Raw genomic sequence first — 9,882 nt, 5'->3', positions numbered from 1 at the left:
GACCAGTTAAACCAGCTACAAGCCCATTTCTAAAAAAGCTGGGATTGTGCAAAATGTAAATAAAAGCAGAATGAAATGATTTGCAAATCATATAAGCCATGATTAATTGTAACAGAACAAAGACAATATATCAAATGTTGAAAATGAGAAATGTAATTGTTTTATGAATTCGATGCCAGTAGCATGTTTCAAAAAAGTTGGGGCAGGGGGCAACAAAAGGCTGGAAAATTTGTGTGATGCTAAAACAAAACACCTGGTTGAATATCTCACAACTAATTAGGTTAACTGGCAATAGGTCAGTAAGATGGCTGGGTATAAAAAGGCAGGGTCTCTGTGCAGTGAAGATGGGGAGAGGTTCACCACTCTGTGCAGTGAAGATGGAGAGAGGTTCACCACTCTGTGCAGTGAAGATGGGGAGAGGTTCACCACTCCGTGCAGTGAAGATGGAGAGAGGTTCACCACTCTGTGCAGTGAAGATGGAGAGAGGTTCACCACTCTGTGAAATGAAGATGGGGAGAGGTTCACCACTCTGTGCAGTGAAGATGGAGAGAGGTTCACCACTCTGTGCAGTGAAGATGGGGAGAGGTTCACCATGCACTCTGTGCAGTGAAGATGGAGAGAGGTTCACCACTCTGTGCAATGAAGATGGGGAGAGGTTCACCACTCTGTACAGTGAAGATGGAGAGAGGTTCACCACTCTGTGCAGTGAAGATGGAGAGAGGTTCACCACTCTGTGCAATGAAGATGGGGAGAGGTTCACCACTCTGTGCAGTGAAGATGGAGAGAGGTTCACCACTCTGTGCAGTGAAGATGGGGAGAGGTTCACCACTCTGTGCAATGAAGATGGGGAGAGGTTCACCACTCTGTGCAATGAAGATGGGGAGAGGTTCACCACTCTGTGCAGTGAAGATGGAGAGAGGTTCACCACTCTGTGCAGTGAAGATGGGGAGAGGTTCACCATGCACTCTGTGCAGTGAAGATGGAGAGAGATTCACCACTCTGTGAAAGACTGTGTGGGCAAATAGCGCAACAATTTAATAATAATATTCCTCAACATAATATTGCAAAGTATTTGGGAATTTCACCATCTACGGTACCAATGCCAAACTGCATTCTGCGTGCATTACAACAGCATGGCTCTATAGTAGACAAGTCCATGTGCTAGACTGGCCTACTGTACCTGCAGTCCAGACCTGTCACCCATTGAAAACATCTGGTGCATCATGAAATGAAAAATATGACAAAGAAGACCCGGAACTGTTGAGCAGCTGAAAACCTGTAATCTTGTATGCAAGAATGGGACAACATTTCATTTTCAAAAGTCCAACAACTGGTCTCCTCAGTTCCCAAACATTTACAGCGAGAGGTGACACAACACAGTGGTAACCATGCCCCTGTCCCAACTTTTTTGAAACATACATACGTTTGTCTTAAAACAATAAAATTTCTCAGTTTCAACAATTGACATGTTGTCTTAGTTCTATTTTCAGTTTAATATGAGTTTATATGGTTTGTAAATCATTGCATTCTGTTTACACAGCTTCCCAACTTTTTTGGAAAAACTTTTTTGGTTGTAGAATGACCGTGATAAGCTGGTATGACCATCTAAACCATCCATCAAACCATCATGCAAAAACGTACCCTAAGTTAGTCAGCTACCATAATGGTAATCATAATACAGATGGTTAAGTTGTTTTTTTTTTCAGCAGGGATATATTGTCAGAATGAATAAGTGTGAGTAATGTGTACTATTAAAGCTCTCATGTTTCAGTTTGAGAGTGACCAGTTTATGAAATACTTTTTATGACCTGAAATAGTGCATGATTCCCCTTTCTGTGGGGGTTGAGGATTTTCTCTGCTGTCATCATGTTTTGTCCTTATTTCAGTTATATGAAAGTACTACGCGTTACATATGAGTAAAATACTGGAAAACCCCAGAGGGAATTGAAAGTGTTGTGAGTTATCATACCTTCATATTTAACCAGCAAAATAATTTTGTGCTATATTACTTGGTCTGAGAGGGATCAAGGACAATTTACATACATTTTCTTTGTTTCTTTGCATGCATGCAGCCTTCCTAAGATTCCCCAAAATCTGTACACCATAAACTACGTATCACAAAAAAGCCTTATTTTGTTGTTTTTATTACAAGAATGATTTTGAAAGCAGGTTATCAGTTCACTTTGCATTTATTCTGCCAGGTTAAGAAAATAAGACACTTCTAACCCCGAAATTCCTACACATAAGTGTGTTGTCAAATTCAATCGCTAATTATCTGGACAGGAAGTATTTGTTGGCTCAGAAAGAAAGCAAGAAAAGAAACAACAAACATTCTCTATTGTTTTTCAGTGACATCCAGGTTTAAACTAGTCTTCAGAGTTTCCAATCCATATACTTCTCTGACCTCAACCAACTAAGTCACAATCCCAAAAATGTCTCCATGCATTTCTGAGAGCTAATCTTCTCACCCCAAACCATGTTTTCCACCAGCTCAGATTTTTATGTCCTAGGCCTATTAACTATGCTCTGCCATCCCCACAAAAATCTGCGCAAATATTTAGGTGACCAATCAATGGAACTGTGGTAAATAAAGCAGCATAATCTCAGAAAATAAACACTCTATCTTCATGCAGTATGCTTTTAATTATGCCTGGAAACAAGACAAGAAACTTGGTTTAATATTTTTGGTGGTTATGAGCTGAAAGAGTGAATGAGGAACTGAGGATGAACATAACAACCAGCGTGTCTTTCTGATTATTCTAGATTTTCACGTGAAATTAAAAGTTAACTCCAGAAACTGCTTTTAAGAACATAGACGTTTCTGTAACCTCCACACTTCATTTTTCAAACGAGTTCAACCAACGAGACCTCAATAGATAGTTGACACAAGTGTTTATTCGATTAAACAATTTAAATGAGTATGAGAATAGTGATTTGGCGAAGCCTGTCTCTTGGTCATTGGTTCCATCGACTCTGAAGCTGACAGATCTGGCTGGGCGACCAGGCAGGAGGAGAAGGAGCCAAACTCCGGACCAGGACGAGGAGCCGAAGGTGGTGGAGGGGCGGAGGCGGGTGAACCAAATAGCTGTAACGGCAAGGAAGTGGGTTAGACTTACTCTTTATATAAAACCTGGATCGATGTGATTGGACACGCTTGCGTTCATTAGGTCTCCTTGTTTGAACTTTCGTATTCACTTTCATTTGTTAAATGGCATCTCATTCTGTTTTTTGTACAGTAACATTTTTAGTGTTATATATGTAAAGAGCCACAAGGCAGTATGCAGTGGCATATTGAGTACCACTGTTGCTTTACACTTCCACCAACGCACTTGTTCCTGGAGAGTTTACATATTCCCCTCAGTTGTGTGGGTTTTCATCCACAGCCCAAAGACATTTAATTTGGCTACTTGTCATCTCTAAGCTGCCCATAGGGTGTGACTGTGCATGTACTGAATGTTCTGCGAATAGAAGCCTTTCTTCCCATAAATTACACCCTTAAGTCCCAATGATCATCGGTTTGGTGGTGGTGGTATGAGCTGTAAATACGGTTAATACGCTGAATGACTCTAAATCCTGTTCATCACCACGTTTCTTCCTTTCGTTATGTGAGTAGTCATTTCAGCATCTATATTCATTATTTTCTTTATATTACTCAAGCATGGGGCAGTCTGGACCAGGGCTGGACCGGAGGGGTCTGACTCGGGTGGCGTGATGCCGCACGCTTTCGTAGCTCAAGATGACAGCGTGATTGTTCCCATTACTTGGTAGCTTATTACATTTTCGTGTTCTGAAACGTGTTCCTTGACTTGCATTATGATGTAACTCTGACGTGAACAGTTACGTGAGTGTTGGATGATAATGCTGGGATTTAATTAAATGACTCCATGACTCCTCCGTCTGCCTCTGCATCTTGGTCGCTTCAAAACTGCACAGTTAAGCATTAAATCATTATTACTCACTAAAATGGCAGTGAGTCAATGGAGTAGATGATGCGTAACAGACGTCAATGAATGTGTCAATACAATTTAACTACCCTTCCATATTTTAACCGCATATCCTGGGCATCCTGTGCTTTTCCTAGACATCACGTAGACGTCACGTAGACATCACGTAGACATCACGTAGACATCACGTAGCCTCACTGCATGTCTATGGACTGGAGAATCTGGATTCCTCCCACCCCTTATGGGAGAGATCATGGTCACTCCACATAGACACACAGAATGGAAGCATGAAGCAACAATTCTACTCACTGCACTGCCCTAACAATAAATCCAGAATCACGTTAATTCAGTCCGATCTCCCAATAGTGGCAGATGTGTCACTATCATCATGGTTGGAGGTTTGCCACACGACATTTTAGGTTCCTTAATGAATCTCCACCAGACACTGAATAAACGCTGGAGACTGTACCATATGAGGTGCTGGGCTCACCACAAGATTTATTACCAGTGGATGGTTAATGGCACATAATGACCTAGAACAATAATAGAAACTGTGTTTTAAAGAGCCAGGTGACCCACTCCCTAGCTAATATTTCCACAGCTATTAATATTATTCGATTAATAGCAAATTAAAAATCAAGTATTGTCCTCTTTTTTCCTGAGCTTTCATCAGCATGGTACATTCCACCAAAGAGTAATTAGCTTTTATTTGTGCAATATATGTTACTTAGCAACATAATTAATGACTGCATAAGATTTTCGGGCCATTGTGATGTCATCTGGATTACATAGCAAAATACTCTAAGCATAAGAATTCCCCAGGCAAGGCATGCTTTCTATTAAAGAAAAAAAGGCTGAAATTGCAAACACGTGGCAGTGCATATTCCAGTTTTACTGATCAACAATTTCAAAAAACCCTCAACGGGAGGAAAACACTACTGAATTGGTGAATGGTGCTGTGATTAGTAATGTACCATTTCTGGTTTATTTGCAAGTGACTAGAAGATAGGTGAACATACAATCAAAATCGCTCCCACCACAAAAATCCAATCCCATTACATTTTATTAACTGAAAATGCTTCAATAGTTCCTAAAAAGTTGTACCTATGAGGACAGATTTCTGTGTTTTTACCCCTGTGGTGTGAAATTTCTAGTTAATTGATTTAAACAAAATTCATTTTCTAAAGGTGTTGTTCATTAATATGCATTTAAATTTAAATGAGACTTTATGTGTCTGTGTAACATAGCAAACAGTTACCGTGGGCAAAATGCTCACACGATGCCTGTTCCAAAAAAAACATGAAACTTATAACAGACAAATCAGTAAATCACTGGCCTTCTGTGTGGTTCTGAGTGCAAACCTTTTGGAGGAAGTCAGACTTTAAGTAACTTATGTAAACATGAGTTTCAGTCATAAATGCTTCCAAAATGAAGCGGTTGTATAAATTCATAACATTTGAGTTTCTCCAGAACACACGAAGGAATATCCATCTGTACGAGTTGTCTGGGGCTTCCTCAGCATGACGGTGGCAGCTCGCCATTTTCCAAATGCCTACCATTCTTTCTGAGAAATTCCTTGTGGAACATGCCACAGTACTCCAGTGCGGTCTCTCTCTATGTGGAAACAAATGGAGACCATCTCTATATGGACTAATAGTGAATATAGTGCTATACGGTACACCTCTAAACTTTGGAAACATTGGTTTGACTGTCTCTTGAAACATTAGTGGTATTTTACAGTTGATCTGTCTATTTCTGTTTGAATGATTTTTTTTTTATGGATCACGAGTCTGCAAATAAATAAATATTCATATATAATAAACAATCAATAACAATTCATGCAGCCACTGCTAAAGGAATGATAATAAAATCTATAATATATTTTACTACTGAAATTTTGTTTGTGCTTGAGGAAAACTAACAGGTTTTCATCACATTGTGGGGGACATTTGGTCCCCACAATGTAATATAAAGCTAGTCCACACACACAGACACACACACACCAGTGAGTTTCATCAAACCCCAGCCCTGGAACTGTGAGATATCTGCACTGCCCCCAGGTCAGCATGGCACCCTCTATTCATTGTCAGTTATATAATAAACATAATAAACAAAGTAATAATCACGTTTTATGTGTGAGGATGTGGCACCCAGGTGATGACCCTATTTCCTTATTTAAACTTTCTTTTAAATAAACTTTCACCAGTTGCATAAGATTTATCTCTCTTTTTCCTCCCAAGTGCAGAAAAACCCACAAGCTCATGTGTCACTGCATCTCTTTCTATGATGGCAGCCCATTTAATCTTTCTGAGTGTTTTTCATTTGCTGTCCTTTTGTTTTCAGTCTCCTGCACTGTTTTGTTACACCCATCTCCACTCTCACGGCCAAGTAAAGCCTCCATTCCCTCCGCCCATCCACCCCCGCAACGTGCTTCTGTCGCTGTTCCCCCGAAGCCGTGCAATCGCCTGACGCTGGGTGCGGATGTCAGGGAGACCTTCAGGCAGATAAATGGCACCGTTTAGTCACTCTGCAGATGCACAGGGGTAGGTTTATTATTTATGGGGCCCCCACTTAAAAAGTCATTTTGGGGCCCTCCACTGACCCCAAATGACAAGTAAGCAGAGTCAGAAGACTGTAGCTAGCTAACCGGTTAGCAAAACATGCAGTATCTCCTTAATGAAGATATTTAGTGTAGTGACTGTGTCTGGCCAATAGAGGACCCCAAAACCTGAGGGGCCCTATGCAAATGTGTGGCTTGAGCGGTGGTAAACGCTGCCACTGCACATTTCCCCCACTGCTCTTCATTCTGACCTGCACTGACATTGAGAGGATAGGCTCCTCGTATCATCAGGCTATTCTTAGCCTGAGAAGTCCCAACGGTTGCCTGTCATGTGCCGTCCCAGGCTGATGTTTGAAAGTTAAGGAGCTGCTTCTGCAAACTTAGCTATTGTACCACTTGACTTTTTCTTTTGTGCCGGATTATCATATAGCGAAATTGGAATGTATGATTGCATGGAATGACAGGAATGACAACAGAGAGCGCACAATAAACAATGTAAAACTGCATACTTTCACACTAAGGGAAAGGCATTCATATTACTGCCTACATCTGCAGCCAAATTGCTGGCCAATTGGTAAGGTCAGACTATGATTCTGAGTGGACCGGCAGGGGGAATGAACTTCAGATTATTCCTTGTCAACCCACTAAAAACATGGTAAATAAGTTTGACTTCAATGGCTAGAGGCTACTGGCAAATTCTTGTATCATCACCAACAGGTGCTTGCAGGATTTATCACTTTCATTGTGGGGACCAGGGAACTGGTCCCCACAATGTAGGGTATACCTGGACCACACACACAAACACACACACACACCAACTACGTTTTTGCCTACCCATCGCATCTAAGTCAATGGGTATCAAGGTTGTAGCACCACCAAAAAGATTTACTGATTGTAATACATTATGTCTCGTCTCTCATGTCCAATTTCTCACAGTCTGGAGTTTGCCAACCATGCATCTCACTGCACACTCTACTCAACATAACTGGGTATGTAATAAACAAAACTTTGAAACTGTGAAAATAATAATACAGAAGGAAATACGGTGCTCAAGAATCATTGTGTTCCAGGTATACCACGGCAAAAAAAAACCTGAAAACTAAAAAAAAGGCATGTAACTTTAGGCAAATAATATAAAGTCTATATGCCAAGAGTACACACAGTGCAAACAGGTATACAGCTGCAGGCATCCATGTTGTCGTCTTCTCGACCTCGGTTGGATCGAACCAGTATTGCATTGTTCTATTCGGGTTGTAGGGAGGTACGGACACTTTTCATCAGATAAGGGAATCTGCATCCCCACACTGTTTATGCTACTGTGAGTGGTCCTGTGATTGCTGACGGTAGCTGGTCTCATAACTACCCCTGCAGAGTCCAGTCAGACAAGAGGAGGTTCCTATTAGGGACCGGACAGGTGCAACTGTGGATCAATAAAACCACAGCGATCGCAGCCTGTCCTACATCAGAAGTCAAACGGGCAGCAGCTGTCAGTTCTGGCTAATTTTTATTGCCATTTTCTCCCACGTTTTCGTCTTTGCGTACCCTCTCACACAATGGACCATAGGTATTGTACTCAATTCCAGGATAACTTCCTGGTTATGATGTAACTGACCATTCTGTTTGTTTCCCCTCTCTAGCAACCCACTCGGCAGCGTTGCTGTGGGTCCTGACTCCTGTAATCACCAGTTTCCAGGTTTTGTTAACCTTTTTTGTCCCCGTACTGGACTTCATGGTTCAAAAGATTTATTCTGATAAATTTCTCCATGTTTGAAAAGGAATGTTTGCGAGGAAGGAAAGAGCAGGGTTCTGTATGCTATGTATTTTTCATCTATTGAAAATGTAGCCTCTCGTCTACTGGATTTTAAAAGGGCAGAAAACATTAATTCAGATTGTGTTCCTAATACAAGCTGTACAATGTTTTCTCTCCTGTGAATATTGTCTGGTACAGTTTTGTTTGAATATGCCTGGCAACTTTTTTATTATTCAAAACCTCTTAACCTACGCAGAAAAAGCACTGTGGAAGATGGATGGACGCTGCCCGAATATAAGGGGGAGGTGTGATAATATTTTTCCCTCAGGGGGAATGTTCCATAATTAGGTCTCAGTTCCGTTCAGCCTGGTCAAATGAAACAGATAAGATCAACAGGACGAAAGTTCACAGAATTAATAATTCAAATTAGTCATTTAGACAAATCTTTCCAGTCAAACTACGAGTACGGATTTATACCGACGATAAAGCAGAAACTTACCTAAACAGGATGATGTTCTGTTTTCCCTCCCTGCCCTGTTTATTTAACCTTGCACAGAGATTATGTTGGCCGCGATTCTTCACAATGCTCGCTGATGTTTGGACCATAGTTACAGGGGCAGTCAGAGAGCATGGTTGAGGAACATGTTTGAAGGCCATGTTCTTGTAAGAGCAGTTCAGCTGAGATCCATGTATAGTTTGGCTAGAGGCAATATTTCATAAAAAGGAGAGGAAGGAGGTTCATTGTTCTTTCTTCCCAGTCTTTAGTCTTTATATCAAATGAGTTTTCTTTTGCCCTGAAAATATGTCCGGATCCCTTGCCCACCGTGGTCCACAGCTGTTAAAATACTGCAAAATTATTGGTTTTATAACAAAAAACATTACTTCATTTGTTTACATAAAATATATACCATATTACAACCAATAGTTTTAAGAAACTGAAACCCAAATTATAGTTCTATAACTAAATTATAGTTAAAAAGTTCATTGACAAGCAGTCTCACTGGGTGCTTTTTAATTAGTAACAGCTTTACAATAATATAAAATCATTTGTGTTTAGTATCCCTTTGGGAGCCAATGACTACAATTGCAATTAATAGCAAAATGGCAAGAACAGACCTGAATGAGTCTATGCATTCTATGTGGAAGATATGTGGAGATACATTAAACATTACTTGTAAATGGACATTTGTTATGAAACCAGAAAATATGCAACATTAATAAAGAATTCAGCAAGCATCCCAAGACTTTCTGTGAGCACTGTGCAACTGAGAAAGCAGGGTCACCTGGTCTCTAGAGCACTTGGGGGTTAAGGGCCTTGCTCAAGGGTCCAGTCCTTCACTATCCTGGGAACCAATCTATTGCCCATGTTTCTCTAAGGATTACTCAAAGGGAGCCTTTGCCAAGGAAAAGACAGACTAGAAACCTAAACATTCTTTTTTCCTTTTACAATATCCATTCTACATTTGAAAGCACCCTTTGATTATTTTTGAGGAAGATAAATTCAGATTTGTACAAAATATCTTCTTTCTGTTTGACGTAATTGGGTATTTAACAATATGAGTCTTTGAATGAAAGAATTAATGAATGAAAGACCCCACAAGAAAGTTATTTCTGGCTTTGCGCGTTTC

The sequence above is a fragment of the Paramormyrops kingsleyae genome, chromosome 19 (genome assembly GCF_048594095.1).
Source record: "Paramormyrops kingsleyae isolate MSU_618 chromosome 19, PKINGS_0.4, whole genome shotgun sequence".
In the NCBI taxonomy this organism is placed as follows: Eukaryota; Metazoa; Chordata; class Actinopteri; order Osteoglossiformes; family Mormyridae; genus Paramormyrops; species Paramormyrops kingsleyae.
This window is presented reverse-complemented; position numbering follows the sequence as displayed.